The sequence below is a fragment of the Oncorhynchus nerka genome, linkage group LG3, assembly GCF_034236695.1.
Source record: "Oncorhynchus nerka isolate Pitt River linkage group LG3, Oner_Uvic_2.0, whole genome shotgun sequence".
Classification (NCBI taxonomy): domain Eukaryota; kingdom Metazoa; phylum Chordata; class Actinopteri; order Salmoniformes; family Salmonidae; genus Oncorhynchus; species Oncorhynchus nerka.
Window position 1 is genome coordinate 73,720,717 of NC_088398.1, and position 25,036 is coordinate 73,745,752.

At 43.8% G+C, this 25,036-nt stretch overlaps 1 pseudogene; it reads right to left on the reverse strand.

Moving 5' to 3' along the window:
• The window catches only part of LOC115113406 (peripheral plasma membrane protein CASK-like), a 242,380-nt pseudogene that overhangs the window by 146,139 nt on the left and 71,205 nt on the right, over positions 1 to 25,036 (reverse strand).

A 25,036-nucleotide genomic window follows, 5' to 3' on the forward strand; every position in this document is an offset into this window, starting at 1 on the left:
TCACACCATTCTCTCTGACTGTCTCTTTATCCATCTCCCATTCTCTCATTCTCCCATTCTCCCATCCCTCCCTCCCTCCCTCCCTCCCTCCCTCCCTCCCTCCCTCCCTCCCTCCGTGTGTCTGTCTGTTTGTCTATCTGTCTGTCCCCATATACATACTGGAGACAGACTTCCTGTCAGTCCGTCTGTTTGTCCGTCCATCCGTCTGTCCGTCTTTCTCTCTGCTTCTCATAGAAGGTAAGTGTAACGGTCACTCAGTATAATTTGCAGCGGTAGAGCCAATGGTTAGGCAGAACAAAGTGGTAATGTAATATAATATATAATAATATAATGTAGATCTGGAAGGGGAAGGGAACAATCAGTATGATTCTCCATTGCTGATGAGATGCCATCAGTTGCCTGCCTCTGTGTGTGGTAGACAGTCATGCAAAGAAACACTGCTGTCAATTTACCCTCAATTGGCTCAGTGTGTGTGTGTGTGTGTGGGTGTGTGGGTGGATAGGAATGTGCATGCTTGAGCCAAGAAAAGGAAGATAAATCATAATGAGAGGTGGAAGCTATAGTATCTACAGGCCATGGACTTCACCGAGATTGAACCCTGCAATCTTCCCCTCTTAAAACACCGATAGAACAGATAGATAGAACTGTCTGTCTGTCTGTCTGTCTGTCTCTCTCTCTCTCTCTGAGGTCAGTGTGGAGAGTCTAGTGCTTCGTGCAGACATCATTTCACGACTCACTGAGCTCTTTGTGGTTGTTTTTACAAAAGATAACTGAACTATCAAAATGTCTTGTGTGATAGTTTCTACCTCAGGCGCAGAGGTAAAGGGTTATTAGGAGTACCAGATCAGAGGGAGGACATTGGGAGAACCGACACACACACACACACACACACACACACACACACACACACACACACACACACCGTGCCTGTCTCTGAGAGGGAGGGTGAAATCTAAAGTTTCCTCATACGAGTCCAACTGTGTGTCTGGATAGACCCCTGCCGTGCGGTCATATTGTGCAGCATCTCTCTCTCTCTGGAGATCAATGATACAACACAGCTCACCCTGGATGACCTCTCTCACACACACACACACACACACACACACACACACACACACACACACACACACACACACACACACACACACACACACACACACACACACACACACACACACACACACACAGACACAGACACAGACACACAGACACAGACAGCTGATAGTGTGTACATGTTTGCCTCTATAACCATCAGCATCCACACACAACGGAGAGAAGAATAGATTGTGTATGTGTGTGTGTGTGCTCTCTCACCCTCTGTGCTGAGACCAGGGCTGGAGGTAAACTGGGCCACGTCTACGATCTTCACAGCAAACTGCTGTCCTGCGTCTCTGTTGATACATCTTCGTACCACACTGAATGGACCCCTGCACATGACAGAACGCACACATTAACATCTCATACCTTTTATACAGGACAGAATACATTAACGTCTCATACCTTTTATACAGGACAGAACACATTAACATCTCATACCTTTATACAGGACAGAACACATTAACGTCTCATACCTTTTATACAGGACAGAACACATTAACATCTCAAAACTTTATACAGGACAGAATACATTAACATCTCATACCTTTATACAGGACAGAACACATTAACATCTCATACCTTTATACAGGACAGAACACATTATCAGCTCATACCTTTATACAGGACAGAACACATTAACATCTCAAACCTTTATACAGGACAGAATACATTAACATCTCAAAACTTTATACAGGACATAATACCTTAACATCTCATACCTTTATACAGGACAGAACACATTAACATCTCATACCTTTATACAGGACAGAACACATTAACATCTCATACCTTTATACAGGACAGAACACATTAACATCTCATACCTTTTATACAGGACAGAATACATTAACATCTCATACCTTTATACAGGACAGAACACATTAACATCTCATACCTTTATACAGGACAGAACACATTAACATCTCATACCTTTTATACAGGACAGAATACATTAACATCTCATACCTTTATACAGGACAGAACACATTAACATCTCATAGTAAAAGTAAAGATACCTTAATAGAAAAATGACTCAAGTAAAAGTCACCCAGGAAAATACTACTTGAGTAAAAGTCTAAAAGTATTTGGTTTAAAATATACTTAAGTATCAAAAGTCAAAGTAGAAGTATAAATCATTTCAAATTCCTTATTTTAAGCAAAGCAGTTGGCCACATTTTCTTGTTTTTAAAATGTATGGATAGCCAGTGGCTCACTCCAACACAGACATAATCTACAAATGAAGCATGTGTGTTTAGTGAGACCGTCAGATCAGAGGCAGAAGGGATGACCAGGGATGTTCTCTTGATAAGTGCGTGAATTGGACCATTTTTCTGTCCTGCTCAGCATTCAAAATATAACGAGTACTTTTGGGTGTCAAGTAAAATGTATGGAGTAATTTCTTTAGGAACATATAGTAAAGTAAAAGTTGTCAAAAAATATAAATAGTAAAATAACGTACAGATACCCCAAAAAACGACTTAAGTAGTACTTTAAATTACTTGTACTTAAGTACTTTACACCATTGTATACAGGACAGAACAAATTAACAGCTCATACATTTATACAATAATTGTTCATGAATGTATCTGCAGTACCACTGTGATGATCGTCCTATCATCTCTGTCACTTATCTATAATCTCTGTCACTTATCTATCATCTCTGTCACTTACCTATCATCTCTGTCATTTATCTATCATCTCTGTCATTTATCTATCATCTCTGTCACTTATCTATCATCTCTGTCACTTATCTATCATCTCTGTCACTTATCTATCATCTCTGTCACTTATCTATCATCTCTGTCATTTATCTATCATCTCTGTCATTTATCTATCATCTCTGTCACTTATCTATCATCTCTGTCATTTATCTATCATCTCTGTCACTTATCTATCATCTCTGTCACTCATCTAAAGAGATGCCTAGTATAAATGACCTGACATTGTTTATGGAACAGTTTATGAGTAGCACATGTATTTATTGATAATCATATGGGTTAGAGATGCGTTCCATTTTAGCAGTTCCATCTCAACTCCAGTCACTTCTGATATTATATCATTCTATGATGGGGAATTGTCTTATCCAACACACAGTGAGAGGTGTTTAGTAAATACAAGGTTTCCACTGCCCTCACATACCTCTCACAGTAGTTTGTCAGTTGGCACAGAGACGAGGGCAGAGGTAGCACAGGGGTAAGATCTTCGTAAATACAGTCCTAGTGCTTACAGCACACGCACACAAACACAGACACATGCACGCACATGCACACGCACACACACAGTCTTGTACAGCTAACATTGTGGGGACACACAATTCAGTCCCATTCCAAATCCTATTTTCCCTATCCCCTAACTCTAATCGCTACTCTTACCCTAATTTTAACCCTAATCCTAACCTTAACCCTAACCTAAAAACCTAACTTTAACCCTAAAACTAACCCTAGCTCCTAACTCTAACCCTAAAACTACCCTTAGCTCCTAACCCTAAAACTAACCCTAGCTCCTAACTCTAACCCTAAAACTACCCTTAGCTCCTAACTCTAACCCTAAAACTAACCCTAGCTCCTAACTCTAACCCTAAAACTAACCCTAGCTCCTAAACCCTAAAACTACCCTTAGCTCCTAACTCTAACCCTAAAACTAACCCTAGCTCCTAACTCTAACCCTAAAACTAACCCTAGCTCCTAACTCTAACCCTAAAACTACCCTTAGCTCCTAACTCTAACCCTAGCTCCTAACTCTAACCCTAAAACTACCCTTAGCTCCTAACCCTAAAACTAACCCTAGCTCCTAACTCTAACCCTAAAACTACCCTTAGCTCCTAACTCTAACCCTAAAACTAACCCTAGCTCCTAACTCTAACCCTAAAACTAACCCTAGCTCCTAACTCTAACCCTAAAACTACCCTTAGCTCCTAACCCTAAAACTAACCCTAGCTCCTAACTCTAACCCTAAAACTACCCTTAGCTCCTAACTCTAACCCTAAAACTAACCCTAGCTCCTAACTCTAACCCTAAAACTAACCCTAGCTCCTAACTCTAACCCTAAAACTACCCTTAGCTCCTAACCCTAAAACTAACCCTAGCTCCTAACTCTAACCCTAAAACTACCCTTAGCTCCTAACCCTAAAACTAACCCTAGCTCCTAACTCTAACCCTAAAACTACCCTTAGCTCCTAACTCTAACCCTAAAACTAACCCTAGCTCCTAACTCTAACCCTAAAACTAACCCTAGCTCCTAAACCCTAAAACTACCCTTAGCTCCTAACTCTAACCCTAAAACTAACCCTAGCTCCTAACTCTAACCCTAAAACTAACCCTAGCTCCTAACTCTAACCCTAAAACTACCCTTAGCTCCTAACTCTAACCCTAAAACTAACCCTAGCTCCTAACTCTAACCCTAAAACTACCCTTAGCTCCTAACTCTAACCCTAAAACTACCCTTAGCTCCTAACTCTAACCCTAAAACTAACCCTAGCTCCTAACCCTTAATGTAAGTCTAACACTGACACTAATTCTAACCTTAACCCTAATCCCCTAGAAATAGCATTTGACCTTGGACCAAGGACTAAACATTTTTCGTTTACTGTTGTGGGAACTTCTGGTCCCCAGAAGAATATATATATACACACACACACACACACACACACACACACACACACACACACACACACACACACACACACACACACACACACACACACACACACACACACACACACACCTTCCTTGGAAAGCAGAGCCTCTCCTGCCTCAGGTGTGTGTAGGCTACCCAGTTTTTGATTAAAGATGACACAGTTCACATATCCTCAGAGAGAGTGTGTGTGGGTGTTGCTCTTTCTCTCCTCTCATTTTCCCTCCCTGTCTCCCTCTCTCCTCTATATCCGACTCCCCCTCCCTCTCTACCCTCCCTCTCCACCCCTCCCTCTCTATATCTTCCCTCTCCCCACCCTCCCGGCTCTACCCCTCCCTCTCTATACCCTCCCTCTCTACCCCTCCCTCTATATACCCTCCGTCTCTATACCCTCCCTCTCTATACCCTCCCTCTCCATATCCTCCCCCTACCCTCCCTCTCTACCCTCCTCCTCTATACCCTCCCTTTCTATACCCTCCTCCCTCTCCCCTCCCTCTCTATACCCTCCCTCTCTATACCCTCCCTCTCTACCCTCCTTCCTACCCTCCCTCTCTACCCTCCCTCTCTACCCTCCCTCTCTACCCTCCCCCTCCCTCTCTACCCCTCCCACTCTATACCCTCTCCACTCTATACCCTCCTCTCTACCCTCCTTCTCTACCCTCCCTCTCTACCCCTCCCTCTCTATACCCTACCCCCCTCGATATACCCCTCCCTCTCTACCCCTCCCCCACTCTATACCCTCCCCCTCTCCACCCCTCCCTGTCTATACCCTCCTTACCCCTCTATACCCTCCTTCTCTACCCTCCCTCGATATACCCTCCCTCTCCACCCCTCCCTCGCTATACCCTCCCTCTCTAGACCCTCCCTCTCTATACCCTCCCTCTCTATATCTCTACCCTCCCTCTCTATCGCTATACCCTCCCTCTCTCTCCCCCTCCCCCTCTCTACCCCCTCCCTCTCTACCCCTCCCTCTCTACCCCTCCCCATCTCTCTCTCTACACCCTCCCTCTCTACACCCTCCCTATCTATACCCTCCCTCTCTACCCTCCCTCTCTACACCCTCCCTCTCTATATCCTCCCTCTCTCTACCCCTCCCCTCTCTACCCCTCCCTCTCTATACCTTCCCTCTCTATACCTTCCCTCTCTCTACCCCCCTCCACTCTCTACCCCTCCCTCTCTATACCTTCCCTCTCTCTACCCCTCCCCTCTCTACACCCTCCCTCTCTATACCCTCCCTCTCTATACCCTCCCTCTCCACCCCTCCCTCGCTATACCCTCCCTCTCTACCCTCCCTCTCTACCCTCCCTCTCTATACCCTCTCTACCCCTCCCTCTCTACACCCTCCCTCTCTACCCCTCCCTCTCTACCCCTCCCTCTCTATACCCTCCCTCTCTATACCCTCCCTCTCTATACCTTCCCTCTCTATATACTCCCTCTCTCTACCCCTCCCCCCTCTCTATATACTCCCTCTCTCTCCCCCTCCCCTCTCTACCCCTCCCCCTCTCTACCCCTCCCTCTCTACCCCTCCCCATCTCTCTCTCTACACCCTCACTCTCTATACCTTCCCTCTCTATATACTCCCTCTCTCTACCCCTCCCCCTCTCTACCCCCTCCCTCTCTACCCCTCCCCATCTCTCTCTCTACACCCTCCCTCTCTATACCCTCCCTCTCTATACCCTCCCTTTCTACCCTCCCTCTCTACACCCTCCCTCTCTATATCCTCCCTCTCTATACCCCTCCCCTCTCTACCCCTCCCTCTCTATACCTTCCCTCTCTATACCTTCCCTCTCTCTACCCCTCCACTCTCTACCCCTCCCTCTCTATACCTTCCCTCTCTATATCCTCCCTCTCTCTACCCCTCCCCTCTCTACACCCTCCCTCTCTATCCCCTCCCTCTCTATACCCTCCCTCTCCACCCCTCCCTCTCTATACCCTCCTTCTCTATACCCTCCTTCTCTACCCTCCCCCTCCACCCCTCCCTCGCTATACCCTCCCTCTCTACCCTCCCTCTCTACACCCTCCCTCTCTATACCCTCCCTCTCTACCCCTCCCCATCTCTCTCTCTACACCCTCCCTCTCTATACCCTCCCTCTCTATACCCTCCCTCTCTACCCTCCCTCTCTACACCCTCCCTCTCTATATCCTCCCTCTCTCTACCCCTCCCCCTCTCTACCCCTCCCTCTCTATACCTTCCCTCTCTATACCTTCCCTCTCTCTACCCCTCCACTCTCTACCCCTCCCTCTCTACCCCTCCCTCTCTATACCCTCCCTCTCTACCCCTCCCTCTCTATACCCTCCCTCTCTATACCCTCCTCTCTATACCTTCCTCTCTATATACTCCCTCTCTCTACCCCTCCCCCTCTCTAGCCCTCCCCATCTCTCTCTCTACACCCTCCCTCTCTACACCCTCCCTCTCTATACCCTCCCTCTCTACCCTCCCTCTCTACACCCTCCCTCTCTATATCCTCCCCCTCTCTACCCCTCCCCCTCTCTACCCCTCCCTCTCTATACCTTCCCTCTCTATACCTTCCCTCTCTCTACCCCTCCACTCTCTACCCCTCCCTCTCTATACCTTCCCTCTCTATATCCTCCCTCTCTCTACCCCTCCCCTCTCTACACCCTCCCTCTCTATACCCTCCCTCTCTATACCCTCCCTCTCCACCCCTCCCTCTCTATACCCTCCTTCTCTATACCCTCCTTCTCTACCCTCCCTCTCCACCCCTCCCTCGCTATACCCTCCCTCTCTACCCTCCCTCTCTACACCCTCCCTCTCTATACCCTCCCTCTCTACACCCTCCCTCTCTACCCCTCCCTCTCTATACCCTCCCTCTCTACCCCTCCCTCTCTATACCCTCCCTCTCTATACCCCCTCTCTATACCCTCCCTCTCTATACCTTCCCTCTCTATATACTCCCTCTCTCTACCCCTCCCCTCTCTAGCCCTCCCCATCTCTCTCTCTACACCCTCCCTCTCTATACCCTCCCTCTCTACCCTCCCTCTCTACACCCTCCCTCTCTATATCCTCCCCCTCTCTACCCCTCCCCCTCTCTACCCCTCCCTCTCTATACCTTCCCTCTCTCTACCCCTCCCTCTCTACCCCTCCCTCTCTATATCCTCCCTCTCCATATCCTCCCTCTCTCTACCCCTCCCCTCTCTACCCCTCCCCTCTCTACACCCTCCCTCTCTATACCCTCCCTCTCTATACCCTCCCTCTCTACCCTCCCTCTCTCTACCCCTCCCTCTCTCTACCCCTCCCACTCTCTACCCCTCCCCCTCTCTATCCCTCCCTCTCTATACCTTCCCTCTCTATATCCTCCCTCTCTCTACCCCTCCCCTCTCTACCCCTCCCTCTCTATACCCTCCCTCTCTACCTTTCCTTCTCTCTACCCCTCCCCATCTCTCTTTACCTACAGTGCCTTGCGAAAGTATTCGGCCCCCTTGAACTTTGCGACCTTTTGCCACATTTCAGGCTTCAAACATAAAGATATAAAACTGTATTTTTTTGTGAAGAATCAACAACAAGTGGGACACAATCATGAAGTGGAACAACATTTATTGGATATTTCAAACTTTTTTAACAACTCAAAAACTGAAAAATTGGGCGTGCAAAATTATTCAGCCCCTTTACTTTCAGTGCAGCAAACTCTCTCCAGAAGTTCAGTGAGGATCTCTGAATGATCCAATGTTGACCTAAATGACTAATGATGATAAATACAATCCACCTGTGTGTAATCAAGTCTCCGTATAAATGCACCTGCACTGTGATAGTCTCAGAGGTCCGTTAAAAGCGCAGAGAGCATCATGAAGAACAAGGAACACACCAGGCAGGTCCGAGATACTGTTGTGAAGAAGTTTAAAGCCGGATTTGGATACAAAAAGATTTCCCAAGCTTTAAACATCCCAAGGAGCACTGTGCAAGCGATAATATTGAAATTGAAGGAGTATCAGACCACTGCAAATCTACCAAGACCTGGCCGTCCCTCTAAACTTTCAGCTCATACAAGGAGAAGACTGATCAGAGATGCAGCCAAGAGGCCCATGATCACTCTGGATGAACTGCAGAGATCTACAGCTGAGTTGAGAGACTCTGTCCATAGGACAACAATCAGTCGTATATTGCACAAATCTGGCCTTTATGGAAGAGTGGCAAGAAGAAAGCCATTTCTTAAAGATATCCATAAAAAGTGTTGTTTAAAGTTTGCCACAAGCCACCTGGGAGACACACCAAACATGTGGAAGAAGGTGCTCTGGTCAGATGAAACCAAAATTGAACTTTTTGGCAACAATGCAAAACGTTATGTTTGGCGTAAAAGCAACACAGCTCATCACCCTGAACACACCATCCCCACTGTCAAACATGGTGGTGGCAGCATCATGGTTTGGGCCTGCTTTTCTTCAGCAGGGACAGGGAAGATGGTTAAAATTGATGGGAAGATGGATGGAGCCAAATACAGGACCATTCTGGAAGAAAACCTGATGGAGTCTGCAAAAGACCTGAGACTGGGACGGAGATTTGTCTTCCAACAAGACAATGATCCAAAACATAAAGCAAAATCTACAATGGAATGGTTCAAAAATAAACATATCCAGGTGTTAGAATGGCCAAGTCAAAGTCCAGACCTGAATCCAATCGAGAATCTGTGGAAAGAACTGAAAACTGCTGTTCACAAATGCTCTCCATCCAACCTCACTGAGCTCGAGCTGTTTTGCAAGGAGGAATGGGAAAAAATGTCAGTCTCTCGATGTGCAAAACTGATAGAGACATACCCCAAGCGACTTACAGCTGTAATCGCAGCAAAAGGTGGCGCTACAAAGTATTAACTTAAGGGGGCTGAATAATTTTGCACGCCCAATTTTTCAGTTTTTGAGTTGTTAAAAAAGTTTGAAATATCCAATAAATGTCGTTCCACTTCATGATTGTGTCCCACTTGTTGTTGATTCTTCACAAAAAAATACAGTTTTATATCTTTATGTTTGAAGCCTGAAATGTGGCAAAAGGTCGCAAAGTTCAAGGGGGCCGAATACTTTCGCAAGGCACTGTATCTCTCTCTACCGATCTCTCTCTACCGATCTCTCTCTACCCCCATCTCTCTCTACCTCTACCCATCTCTCTCTACCCCATCTCTCTCTACCTCTACCCATCTCTCTCTACCCCATCTCTCTCTACCCCATCTCTCTCTACTCCATCTCTCTCTACCCCATCTTTCTCTACCCCATCTCTCTCTACCCCCATCTCTCTCTACCCCATCTCTCTCTACCCCCATCTCTCTCTACCTCTACCCATCTCTCTCTACCCCCATCTCTCTCTACCTCTACCCATCTCTCTCTACCCCATCTCTTTCTACCTCTACCCATCTCTCTCTACCCCATCTCTTTCTACCTCTACCCATCTCTCTCTACCCCATCTCTCTCTACCTCTACCCATCTCTCTCTACCCCATCTCTCTCTACCTCTACCCATCTCTCTCTACCCCATCTCTCTCTACCTCCACCCATCTCTCTCTACCGATCTCTCTCTACCCCCCATCTCTCTCTACCTCTAGCCATCTCTCTCTACCCCATCTCTCTACCTCTAGCCATCTCTCTCTACCCATCTCTCTTTCCCCACCTCTCTCTACTCATCTCTCTCTACCAATCTCTCTCTACCCCTACCCATCTCTCTCTCTCCATCTATCTGTCTGTGTGAACTTTTAGTGAACTGAGTGGAGCAGCTTTTAACCAGGAAACAGAGATAATGTACACACACACACACACACACGTCTACATCACTGACTACATCAAGAAGCAGTAGTCAAAACTAGTGGTTATAGATATAGATAGATGAGCAGTAAATATCTACAGTGGGAAGAAAAAAATATATGGACCTTTTAGAAAAACTTGGATTTCTGCATAAATTGGTCATAGCTTTTTATCTGATCTTCATCTAAATCACAACAATAAACACAGTCTGCTTAAACTAATAAAACACAAACAATTATATTTTTTTATGTCTTTATTGAACAAACCGTGTAAACGCTCACAGTGCAGGTTGGAAAAGTATGTGAACCCTTGGATTTAATAACAGGTTGACCCTACTTTGGCATCAATAACCTCAAACAAACGTTTTCTGTAGTTGCGGATCAGACCTGCACAACGGTCAGGAGGAATTTTGGACCATTCCTCTTTACAAAACTGTTTCAGTTCTACAATATTCTTGGGATGTCTGGTGTGAACCGCTCTCTTGAGGTCATTTCACAGCATCTCAATCAGGTTGAGGTCAGGACTCTGACTGGGCCACTCATGAAGGCGTATTTTCTTCTGTCCAAGTCATTCTGTTGTTGATTTACTTCTGTGTTTTGGGTCGTTGTCCTGTTGCATCACCCAACTTCTGTTGAGCTTCAATTGGCGGACAGATAGCCTTACATTCTCCTGCAAAATGCCTTGATAAACTTGGGAATTCATGATAGCAAGCTGTCCAGGCCCTGAGGAAGCAAAGCAGACCCAAACCATGATGCTCCCATCACCATACTATACAGTTGAGATGAGGTTTTGATGTTGGTGTGCTGTGCCCTTTTTCTCCACACATAGTGTTGTGTGTTCCTTCAAAACAACACAACTTTAGTTTCATCTGAACACAGAAAATTTAGCCAGTAATGCTGTGGAACATCCAGGTGCTCTTTTGCAAACTTTATTTGGACAGCAGTGATTTCTTCCATGGTGTCCTCCGATGGACCCCAATCTGGTTTAGTGTTTTATGTACTGTAGACTCATCAACAGAAATGTTAGCATGTTCCAGAGATGTCTGTAAGTCTTTGGCTGACTCTAGGATTCTTCTTAACCTCATTGAGCATGTTCCAGAGTCTATATCTGACTCTAGGATTCTTCTTAACCTCATTGAGCATGTTCCAGAGTCTATATCTGACTCTAGGATTCTTCTTAACCTCATTGAGCATGTTCCAGAGTCTATATCGGACTCTAGGATTCTTCTTAACCTCATTGAGCATGTTCCAGAATCTATATCTGACTCTAGGATTCTTCTTAACCTCATTGAGCATGTTCCAGAGTCTATATCTGACTCTCTAGGATTCTTCTTAACCTCATTGAGCATGTTCCAGAGTCTATATCTGACTCTAGGATTCTTCTTAACCTCATTGAGCATGTTCCAGAGTCTATATCTGACACTAGGATTCTTCTTAACCTCATTGAGCATGTTCCAGAGTCTATATCTGACTCTAGGATTCTTCTTAACCTCATTGAGCATGTTCCAGAGTCTATATCTGACTCTAGGATTCTTATTAACCTCATTGAGCATGTTCCAGTGTCTATATCTGACGCTAGGATTCTTCTTAACCTCATTGAGCATGTTCCAGAGTCTATATCTGACTCTAGGATTCTTCTTAACCTCATTGAGCATGTTCCAGAGTCTATATCTGACGCTCTAGGATTCTTCTTAACCTCATTGAGCATGTTCCAGAGTCTATATTTATTTGGATTTCATGTAATGGACAAAACAGTCCAAATTGATGAAACAAAAAACTGTCAAAAAAACAACAAAAAAACAGAATAGTGGTGCGTGCATGTGTATTCACCCTCTTTGCTATGAAACCCCTAAATAAGATCTGGTGCAACCAATAATATTCAGAAGTCACATGATTAGTTAAATAAAGTCCAGCTGTGTGCAATCTAAGTGCACATGATCTGTCACATGATCTCAGTATCTCAGTACCTGTTCTGAAAGGCCCCAGAGTCTGCAACACCACTAAGCAAGAGGCACCACCAAACAAGCGGCAACATGAAGACCAAGGAGCTCTCCAAACAGGTCAGGGACAAGGTTGTGGAGAAGCACAGATCAGGGTTGGGTTATAAAAAAATATCAGAAACTTTGAACATCCCACGGAGCACCATTAAATCCATTATTAAAAAAATTGACAGAATATGGCACCACAACAAAGCTGCCAAGAAACGGCCGCCCCACCTAAACTCACAGACCAGGTAAGGAGGGCATTAATTAGAGAGGCAACAAAGAGACCAAAGATAACCCTGAAGGAGCTTCAAAGCTCCACAGTGGAGATTAGAGTATCAGTCCATAGGACCACTTTAAGCAGTACACTCCACAGAGCTGGGCTTTACGAGAAGACTGGCCAGAAAAAAAGCCATTTCTTAAAGAAAAAAAAATAAACCAACAAGTTTGGTGTTCACTAAAAGGCATGTGAGGGACTCCCCAAACATATGGAAGAAGGTACTCTGGTCAGATGAGACGAAAATTTAGTTTTTTGGCCATCAAGAAAACACTATGTCTGGCGCAAAACCAACACCTCTCATCACCCCGAGAAAACCATCCCCACATTGATGCATGGTGATGGCAGCATGTTTTTCATCAGCGGGGACTGGGAACCTGGTCAGAATTGAAGGAATGATGGATGGTGCTAAATACAGAGAAATTCTTGAGGGAAACCTGTTTCAGTCTTCCAGAGATTTGAGACTGGTACTGAGGTTCACCTTCCAGCACGACAATGACCCTAAGCATACTGCTAAAGCAACACTCGAGTGGTTTAAGGGGAAACATTTAAATGTCTTGGAATGGCCTAGTCAAAGCCCAGACCTCAATCCAATTGAGAATCTGTGGTATGACTTAAAGATCGCTGTACACCAGAGGAATCCATCCAACTTGAAGGAGCTGGAGCAGTTTTTCATTGAAGAATGGGCAAAAATCCCACTGGTTAGATGTGACAAGCTTGTAGAGACATACCCTAAGAGACTTGCAACTGTAATTGCTGCAAAAGTTGGCTCTACAAAGTATTGACTTTGAGGGGGTGAATAGTTATGCACGCTCAAGTTCACGCACATTTTTTTGGGTCTTATTTCTGGTTTGTTTCACCCCAAAAATATTTTGCATCTTCAAAGTGGTAGGCATGTTGTGTAAATCAAATGATACAAACCCCCCAAAAATCTATTTTAATTCCAGGTTGTAAAGAAAACAAAATAAGAAAAATGCCAAGGGGGGTGAATACTTTCGCAAGCCACTGTATGTGTTCAATATAGACAATAAAAATACAATAATGACTGTGTTATTAGTATAAGCACTCTGTGTGTGTTTGTTGTTGTGACTTAGATGAAGATCAGATCACATTTTATGTCAAATTTATGCAGAAATCCAGGTAATTACAAAGGGTTCACATACTTTTTCTTGCCACTGTAGCTCTCCAGCCTGTGTGTGTGTATGTGTGTGTGGTTGACCATCTCTGGGCAGTGTGCCTCTGTACATCACGCTGCTGACGCTATGAAGATTTAATCTGATCACCATCTGCTATAGCATGTGTGTTTAGGCACGCATAGCACACATACAGGTGTAATCATTTTGACGTGGCTGCCTGTAATTTGTTAAGGATACAAAATTCATTCCAATAATTCAAGCTCACACACACTGGCACGCACTCGCACTCACACAGGCAGTCACACAGGCACTCACACAGGCACTCACAGGCACTCACACAGACACTCACACAGGCACTCACACACAGACTCACACACGCACTCACACACGCACTCACACACCCACTCACACAGGCACTCACACAGGCAGAGAGAGAGAGAGAGATAGAGCCACTATGGAACACAAAGCTTTTACTATCTGATCCTGGAATATACAAGGTCTGAGGTAATCTGCCTTTGGACTAAGGAGCAGGAACCCAGACTTCATCAGAGAAATTGGAATACAGACATTGTCATCCTACAAGAAACATGGTACAGAGTAGATGGACCCACTGTTTGCCCTCTAGGTTACAGAGAGCTGGTAGTCCCACCCACCAAACTACCAGGTGTGAAACAGGGAAGCGGCTCAGGGGGTATGCTAATTTGGTATAGAGCAGACCTAACCCACTCTATTAAATTAGTCAAAACAGGAAAATTGGCTGTTTATTATTAATTGCTGGCTAGCGATTAATAAGGAAAATGTAATTGAATTATCTCAACAGAGAAAAATGTCCTCATGTGTGCTACCTACACCACTAGAATCCCCATACATTTATGAAGACAGCTTCTCCATCCTGGAGGGGGAAATCAATCATTTCCAGACTCAGGGACATGTACTAGTCTGTGGCGACCTAAATGACAGAACTGGACAAGAACCTGACACTCTCAGCACACAGGGGGACAAACACCTACCTGGAGGTGACAGCATTCCCTCCCCCATATGACCCCCGAGACACAACTATGACAAAAGAACCAACAAAAACGGGTCACAACTCCTGCAGCTCCGCCGCACGCTGGGTATGTACATAGTTAATGGTAGGCTTCAAGGAGACTCTTATGGTAGGTACACATACAGATCATCCCTTGGCAGTAGTACTGTGGATTACTTTATCACTGACTTCAACCCCAGAGTCTCTCAGAGAGTTCACAGTCAGCCCACTGACACCCCGATCAGATCACCGCAAAATCACAGTCTACTTAAACAGAGTAATACTCAGTCATGAGGCATCAAAGCCAAAGGAACTGCAGAAAATTTGAACACACTAAACAAAAAACAACAGGAAGAGTTATCTATCCAAAACGGAGATGTACGGATAAAACACTTCTCCTTCCTTTTTGGCTCTATAACAAAGAACAAACAGCAAAAACATATACATGATCAATTACAAATCTTAGAATCCGCTTTTAAAGACTACCAGAACCCACTGGATTCTCCAATTACATTGAATGAACTACAGGACAAAATACAAACTCTCCAACCCAAAAAGGCATGTAGTGTTGGATGGTGTCCTAAATTAAATGATAAAATATATAGACCACACATTCCAATTGGCTATACTTAAACTCTTTAACGTCATCCTCAGCTCTGGCATCTTCCCCAATATTTTGAATATTTTGACTCAATTTGGCATGAGGGATGCAGCTTGAACCCCACCCTGTTCAACATATACAGTACCAGTCAAAAGTTTGGACACACCTACTCATTCAACGGTTTTTCTTTATTTTTACTATTTTCTACCATGTAGAATAATAGTGAAGACATCAAAACTATGAAATAACACATATGGAATCATGTACAATAGTCACCAAAATAGTGTTAAACAAATCAAAATATTCTTCCTCAAATAAGCCACCCATTGCCTTGATGACAGCTTTGCACACTCTTGGAATGCAGAATTCTGCAAAAACATCCCCTGTGTATGTAAAACACCAAATAAATTCTACAACCACCAAACCTTCCATAAAAAAGCCATCACCTACAGAGAGATTAACCTAGAGAAGAGTCCCCTAAGCAAGCTGGTTGCGGTGCACTGTTCACGAACACAAACAGACCCCACAGATCCCAAGGACAGCCACACAATTAGACCCAACCAAATCATAAGAAAACAAAAAGATAATTACTTGACACATCGGAAAGAATTTACCAAAAACAGAGCAAAGTGAAATGCTATTTGGCCCTAAACAGAGAGTACACAGTGGCAGAATACCTCACCACTGTGACTAAGAGGGGGGAAGAGAGTAAGGGAGAGATAGAGAGCGGAAAACGAGAGGGGAAAGAGAGAGGGGGAGAGAGGGGGAGAGCGGAATATAGAGGGGGAAGAGAGAGACAGACAGAGAGGGAGAGGGGAAGAGAGAGAGCGAGAGATAAAGAGAGAGAGAGGGGAGGGAGAGAGAGGGGGATGAGAGAGAGAGAGAGAGAGAGAGAGAGAGAGAGAGAGAGAGAGAGAGAGAGAGAGAGAGAAGATGGGGGTTAGTGAGTATAATTGCTCCTGTCTGAAGTTAGTTACAGAGACAGAAACCCCTGAACCTTCAGAGGAAGAGGTATAGCGAAGTCTACATTTAAGTGTTTGTGACAGCAAGATAGAAGAGAGTCTCTCTGAGCATAACAGGGACATTTATCATGCAATAAAGAATATAAAACACACACACTCCTGGCAGAGCTCCTGGATAAATAGCTTGGTGAAGGGAAACATTTTGAGGTTGCGAGCACATGAAAGATATTTCGATTTAACGGTTATTTGATTGGTAATTAGCGACGGTTAGGCACTTAAAACACACACTGTAAATTCCTACTCAGCCCAGCTCATCTCAGCACATGATTGTAAAACTAGGCAGATGAGCTCTAATGTTTTTGGGACTCTTGGAGGAAGCAGAGAAAGAGAGACAGTAAACCTGATGCAGTAATAGAGTCTGTCTGCTTTCATGAGTGAACGATCAACCTGCAACAATTCTAATGCTTTATTGAGACACATAACAACAACAACAAAAACAATGTGTCTGCTGTATCACTGGGATCTTACAGGTCACGTCCAGCAGGAGGCGAAGGGTAGAAAGAGAGATGGGGGGGTGAAGACGTTTGTGGTGAGAGGGAGAAACATCAGCATACCAATAAGGAAAGAACACAAGCGTAATGACTTATTCATGAGAGAAGTAGACTGAAAACAACAAAACAGAGATGACTCAGGAGAATGTAAGTTCACACAGACCCAGAGAGTAAACGGAAACAGTAAACTGTGTGTGTGTGTGTTCATATTCTTTAGTGCATGATAAATGTCCCTATTATGCTCAGAGACTTCCCTCTGTGTCACTCTCGCTCTCTCTTGGTGTCACCACCCCACACTACACCACTACACTACACCACACTACAAAACTTAAGTTAGTGCTAAACACGGCTGCTAGGATCTTGACTAGAACCAAAAAATGTGATTATATTACTCCAGTGCTAGCCTCTCTACACTGGCTTCCTGTTAACGCAAGGGCTGATTTCAAGGTTTTACTGCTAACCTACAAAGCATTACATGGGCTTGCTCCTACCTATCTTTCTGATTTGGTCCTGCCGTACATACCTACACATACAAACAAGCAAGATTTCTGGCTCTCACAGACCTGTAACTTCTTCTTTAAGAGGCTCCTCTGTCCTCCACTCGTTACCTGTATTAATGGCACCTGTTTGAACTTGTTATCAGTATAAAAGACACCTGTCCACAACCTCAAACAGTCACACTCCAAACTCCACTATGGCCAAGACCAAAGAGCTGTCAAAGGACACCAGAAACAAAATTGTAGACCTGCACCAGGCTGGGAAGACTGAATCTGTAATAGGTAAGCAGCTTGGTTTGAAGAAATCAACTGTGGGAGCAATTATTAGGAAATGGAAGACATACAAGACCACTGATAATCTCCCTCGATCTGGGGATCATCATGATTTGGGGCTGTTTTTCTGCAAAGGGACCAGGACGACTGATCCGTGTAAAGGAAAGAATGAATGGGGCCATGTATCGTGAGATTTTGAGTGAAAACCTGCTTCCATCAGCAAGGGCATTGAAGATGAAACATGGCTGGGTGTCTTTCAGCATGACAATGATCCCAAACACACCGCCCGGGCAACGAAGGAATGGCTTCGTAAAAAGCATTTCAAGGTCCTGGAGTGTCCTAGCCAGTCTCCAGATCTCAACCCCATAGAACATTTTTGGAGGGAGTTGAAAGTCTGTGTTGCCCAGCAACAGCCCCAAAACATCACTGCTCTAGAGGAGATCTGCATGGAGGAATGGGCCAAAATACCAGCAACAGTGTGTGAAAACCTTGTGAAGACTTAAAGAAAACGTTTGACCTCTGTCATTGCCAACAAAGGGTATATAACAAAGTATTGAGATAAACTTTTGTTATTGACCAAATACTTATTTTCCACCATAATTTGCAAATAAATTCATTAAAAATTCTACAATGTGATTTTCTGGATTTTCCTTTCTCATTTTGTCTGTCATAGTTGAAGTGTACCTATGATGAAAATTACAGACCTCTCTCATCTTTTTAAGTGGGAGAACTTGCACAATTGGTGGCTGACTAAATACTTTTTTGCCCCACTGTATGCTACAGTCACAAGACGCAGGCCTCCTAATTGTCCCTAGAATCTCTAAGCAAACAGCTGGAGGCAGGGCTTTCTCCTATAGAGCTCCATTTTTATGGAATGGTCTGCCTACCCATGTGAGAGACGCGGACTCGGTCTCAACCTTTAAGTCTTTATTGAAGACTCATCTATTCAGTAGGTACGATGATTGAATGTAGTCTGGCCCAGGAGTGTGAAGGTGAAGGGAAAGGCACTGGAGCAAAGAACCACCCTTGCTGTCTCTGCCTGGTCGGTTCCTCTTTCTCCACTGGGACTCTCTGCCCCTACCCCGGTCAACAGCACTGCACCCCCCACAGCAACTCGCCCAAGCCTTCCCCATTTCTCCTTCTCCCAAATCCAGTCAGCTGATGTTCTGTAAGAGCTGCAAAGTCTGGACTGGCAAAGTCTCTGACAGCTGTCAGAGAAGCTCACAGATCACTGCACCTGTACATAGCCCATCTATCTACCTACCTCATCCCCATACAGTATTTATTTATTTATCTTGCTCCTTTGCACCCCAGTATCTCTACTTGCACATTCATCTTCTACACATCTACAATTCCAGTGTTTAATTGCCATATTGTAATTACTTCGCCACCAGGGCCTATTTATTGCCTTAACTCCCTTATCTTACCTCATTTACACACTGTTTTCTTCTGTTCTACTGTATTATTGACTATGTTTTGTTTATTCCATGTGTAACTCTGTGTTGTTGTATGTGTCAAATTGCTATGCTTTATCTTGGCCAGGTCGCAGTTGCAAATGAGAACTTGTTCTCAACTAGCCTACCTGGTTAAATAAAGGTGTTCTCAACTAGCCTACCTGGTTAAATAAAGGTGTTCTCAACTAGCCTACCTGGTTAAATAAAGGTGTTCTCAACTAGCCTACCTGGTTAAATAAAGGTGTTCTCAACTAGCCTACCTGGTTAAATAAAGGTGTTCTCAACTAGCCTACCTGGTTAAATAAAGGTGTTCTCAACTAGCCTACCTGGTTAAATAAAGGTGTTCTCAACTAGCCTACCTGGTTAAATAAAGGTGTTCTCAACTAGCCTACCTGGTTAAATAAAGGTGTTCTCAACTAGCCTACCTGGTTAAATAAAGGTGTTCTCAACTAGCCTACCTGGTTAAATAAAGGTGTTCTCAACTAGCCTACCTGGTTAAATAAAGGTGTTCTCAACTAGCCTACCTGGTTAAATAAAGGTGTTCTCAACTAGCCTACCTGGTTAAATAAAGGTGTTCTCAACTAGCCTACCTGGTTAAATAAAGGTGTTCTCAACTAGCCTACCTGGTTAAATAAAGGTGTTCTCAACTAGCCTACCTGGGTAAATAAAGGTGTTCTAAGCCTACCTGGTTAAATAAAGGTGTTCTCAACTAGCCTACCTGGTTAAATAAAGGTGTTCTCAACTAGCCTACCTGGTTAAATAAAGGTGTTCTCAACTAGCCTACCTGGTTAAATAAAGGTGTTCTCAACTAGCCTACCTGGTTAAATAAAGGTGTTCTCAACTAGCCTACCTGGGTAAATAAAGGTGTTCTCAACTAGCCTACCTGGGTAAATAAAGGTGTTCTCAACTAGCCTACCTGGTTAAATAAAGGTGAAATAAAATAAAAATGTAATAAAAAAGTAGACTGTGATTTTGCTGTGATCTGATCGGGGTGTCAGTGGGCTGACTGTGAACACTCTGACAGACTCTGGGTTGAGGTCAGTGATAAAGTAGTCCACAGTACTACTGCCAAGAGATGAGCTATAAGTGTACATAGGAGTCCCAATGGGGATTCTAGTGGGTAGCACACAGGAGGACATTTTTCTTTGTTGAGATAAAATATATATAATTCTAACCAAATGTAAAATGTTCCTGTTTTGATTTATTTAATAGAGTGAGTTTGCACTATACCAAATTAGCATACCCCCTGAGTCTCTTCCCTGTTTCACACCTGCTCGTTTCGTGAATGGGACTACCAGCCCTCTGTAACCTAGAGGGAAACCAGTGGGTCCATCTCCTCTATACCATGTTTCTTGTAGAATGACAATGTCTTTATTTCTGATTTCTTTGGTGAAGTCCAGGTTCCTGCTCTTTAGGCCAAAGGCAGATGACCTCAGGCCTTGGATATTCCAAGATGAGATAGTGAAGGCTTTGTGTTCCATAAAGTCATGTGGTCTCTCTCTCTCTTTCTCTCTCTCTCTCTCTCCTTATCACACTCTCTCCCTCTCTCTCCTTATCGCTTTCTCTTTCTCTCCATTTCTGTCTCTCCCCTTCTCTCTCATTGACTCAGTTCTGCAATTACACATGCAGGCATTCACACACACACACACACACACACACACACACACACACACACACACACACACACACACACACACACACACACACACACACACACACACACACACAGTGGGGAACCGGCAGGGCCTTCTAGGCCTAAGGATATAAAAGTATACATTTATTTATTACATTTCATTTTAATTTCTATTTCATCTTTACAATAATTGTAATAATTTTCTGATTTCATCTCTTCATTTTGTGTTGGAAAGAGAAGGGTTGATACTGAATAGAAAAAATTATAAAATCAGGGTAGAAAAATCTAGTTAGCTCAGCCAGCCATTGGCTAGGCCTTCAGAAGCTGGACAGAAGGCCTCTGCCATTCAACTGTATTAGAGCAGAAATTTGGAGTGACAGTGGAATGAACCAATCACATTTTGACTTGATCATCATGCGGGGCCACAGTGGTTCATGGGTCTGCAGTTTTAAAGCAAGTTTCCTGCAATGGTATACATTTTGCCATGGAGTAGAGATAAGATTTAGCAATTTTATAACTAATTTCATGCAATTCTACAAATTTTGCCATGGGGCGGAGAGAAAAATGTGTAGTTGTTAAAATGATAACTGATGATCGATGGGTCTCACCCCGGTCGGTAATTCAACCATGCTTACTACAAGTTTAGATAGCTGGCCCCTAGACTAACTTAACACCCCTCCCCCCCAAACAAAATTGATAGTAGTTTAATGTAATAGTAGTGGACTTTAAATGTTCACTAATTGAGTGATTTAAAATAAACATTGCACCTTGTGTATTCTATTCTTCTAACTCTCAACAGTAAATTGAGCCCACGACTGAGTTCCTAAATAAATTAAATTATTTAAAAAAACATTATTTTTTAAAACATTTTTTACTTTGGTACGCGGGCCTACAAAAAGGGGGCCGCGGGCCACCAGTTACCCATCCCTGGCCTAGTCATCACTACTGAGAGAGCAAGAGGTAATTCATTCATAATACAGAATAGCAGGCTGATACAATAACAGCCAATACAGTATGTGGCAGCAATACACTAATAGATTGTAGTCTGCCATGAAACCTTGAAAAAAGAAGAAGAGAGCGCAAGAGAAAATAATCAGTCCGCAAGCAATAGTTTTCCCATGCTGACGCTAGTAACGGGGTCCGGTTAAATTTGGAAGACACAGTTGAACGCAGTCAGTTGTACAACTGACTAGGTATCCCCCTTTCTCTTTCCTTTCCCTAACATTAGCTAGCCTGTGTTGTAGCATGTGACAACGTTAGTTAGCCTGTGTTGTAGCATGTGACAATGTTAGTTAGCTTGTGTTGTAGTTGTGTGACAACGTTAGCTAGCTTGTGTTGTATTCGTGTGACGATGGCGACAACGGCTGCAGAAGCTGTTATCAACTTCAAGGAGAAATGTTGTTGCTAATTTGTTAGCATCACCCTTTTCAAGATGAACTTTTAAACTGTTTACAATGAGCATTATCTGGTGAAGAGCACTGTTTTTCTTTATTGCAGCTGGCAATATAATGAATGTGAAACATTGTTACATTTAAACTTTAGATCACTGGTTAGTGTGATGAATGTGATAAAATATTTTTTTTGCAATGGGAAGTAATAGCTGGTTTGTTAATTTCCTTTTGGACATGAAATGGTTGTGCTTTTGTATTGGTATGATTTCACAGGGCCTACTGGAGGGAATGGCCTGCTTTTTCTAACACTATTTGATGCTGTGACAGCTGTCTCCTGTCTATCAGCCGTGGGTATGTTTTGGCTCTCCTGTCGTGTCCATGCCGGTTCTGTATGTGTAGCAGCCCGAAGCGCGGCCAGGCCTGTTTGATTCATTCATAATGCCATCATAAACCACTGCTCCTCCTTCACTAGACCTACAATGGTCTTGGCTACAGAGGATATAATGTCGGGCGCTTTACGGGATGTTATGTTTTCTGTTATATTCTAGATGTTGGGGTTTGTATACAACGTATTGGAAGAGTTATGGTCCCTCTGAAGGCCTAGGTCCTATAGTCACAGTTCGCCCCTGCGCACACTCACGCACGCAAGCACGCACACACACACACACACACACACACACACACACACACATACACACACACACACACACACACACACACACACACACACACACACAGGGCTCCTGCTGTGAAGTAATGCTGCGATGACTAATGAGAAAAGAACAGAAAGAGAGAGAAAAATAAAAGTGAGAGAGAGAGGTTCAGAGAGAGAACTTTGAGGTTATATTTGAGTGAGAGGTAACCACGTCTAAATTGAGAGGCCTTGGGATGTGTGTGTGTGTGTGTGTGTGTGTGTGTGTGTACACTGTGCATTACAAGTAGCACTCCTGTGAGGTCATCAGAGGAAGGAGATTTTGTGGTGTGTGTGTGTGTGTGTGTGCACATCAAAGCAACAGAGCAGCATCTGAGGTTGAATGAAGAGTCGTGACTGTCTATTTTCATCTCTCTCTCTCTCCCTCTGTCTCTTTTTGTCTCTCTTGCTCTGTCTCTCTGGCTCTCTGTCTCCCTCTGCGTCTTTCTCTGTCTCTCTTGCTCTCTCTCGTTGTCTGTCCGGCTGTCTCTCTCTCTCTCTCTCTCTCTCTCTCTCTCTCTCTCTCTCCTCACACAGCAGCATCCAATCATATACAGTATGTGCTGTGTAGTTGTGAGAACCAATCACACATACAGAGATGATATACACTGAGTGTAATAAAACATTAAGAACACCTGATTTGATCATCAGGGCATGGACTCTATAAGGTGTCGATGCTGGCCGATGTTGACTCCAATGCTTCCCACAGTTGTGTCAAGTTGGCTGGATGTCCTTTGGGTGGAGGACCATCCTTGATACACACGGGAAACTGTTGAGCATTAAAAACTCAGCAGCGTTGCAGTTCTTGGAACCCTCAAACTGGTGTGCCTGGCACATACTACCATACCCCATTACAAGGCAATTAAATATTTTGTCTTGTCCATTCACCCTCTGAATGGCACACATACACAATCCATGTCTCAGTTGTCTTAATGCTTAAAAATCCTTCTTTAACCTGTCTCCTTACCTTCATCTACACTGATTGGTGGATTTAACAGGTGACATCAATAAGGGATCATAGCTTTCACTAGGATTCACCTGGTCAGTCTGTCATGGAAAGAGCAGGTGTTCCTAATGTTTTGTCCACACAGTGTATACTGAGTGAATAGTACAAACACATGTTTCTCCTAGGTAACCGTGTCTGAGTTACACACACTCGCACACAGACACACACACACACACACACACACACTAGTGCTGAACGATTCGTGCTTTTAGTGGTCGGTTCAGTTTCATTTAAATTATTAAAAAAATATATAATGGATTTCGGTTTAGAATTATTATTTTTTTACATTAAATGCACTATGCATTATGTGGGTTGAACGGTGTAACAACACTGAATAAAACAATTAATACAAGTCCCATGATGGTAGTGACTGTCCATTACTGTCTATGATTTATTAACCATCATTTATTCACATTACTTTAACTCACTATTTCAGTTGTTGTGTATATTATATTTGTTTTATTTGATGACTTCATTATTTAATTTCATGTCATCATCTCATCTCTATAGAGCTGCTGTCTATGCTGTCTGACAAAATCACTATTTTAGTAGTTCTTCAAAGGAAATAAGGCATATTTTTATGACTGCTGAATACAAACTATCAATCACTTAGATAATGTATTTTCGCGAAGCAACTGCTTTCTATGCCTCTCCATTGAGCGTTCTTCTCTTCTCTCCGTGTCTGCCCACTACTAACCTAACGTTGCAGGTGTAAAATAAACATACCGGCACACAACAGATTATGGCCATCGTAGTTAATTACAACGTTTTTGGCACTTAACTATGTCAAATTTTGAGCTCTCGGACACTACAACTCCTTACTACATCGCACAGTTTGGGCTTGATCTGATTTATTTTTAGAGAAACTACACAATGTGCGCATTGAGCTCAAAGGAAAATAATTGAAGGAGATGGAATTCAAACAATTGAACCGACGTCGGTCAATTAGTTGTTTCAAAAACCTGCAAAAATAACTGACATTTTCTCAGCACTACACACACACACACACACACACACACACACACACACTCACACTCACACTCACACTCACACACACACACACACACACACACACACACACACACAC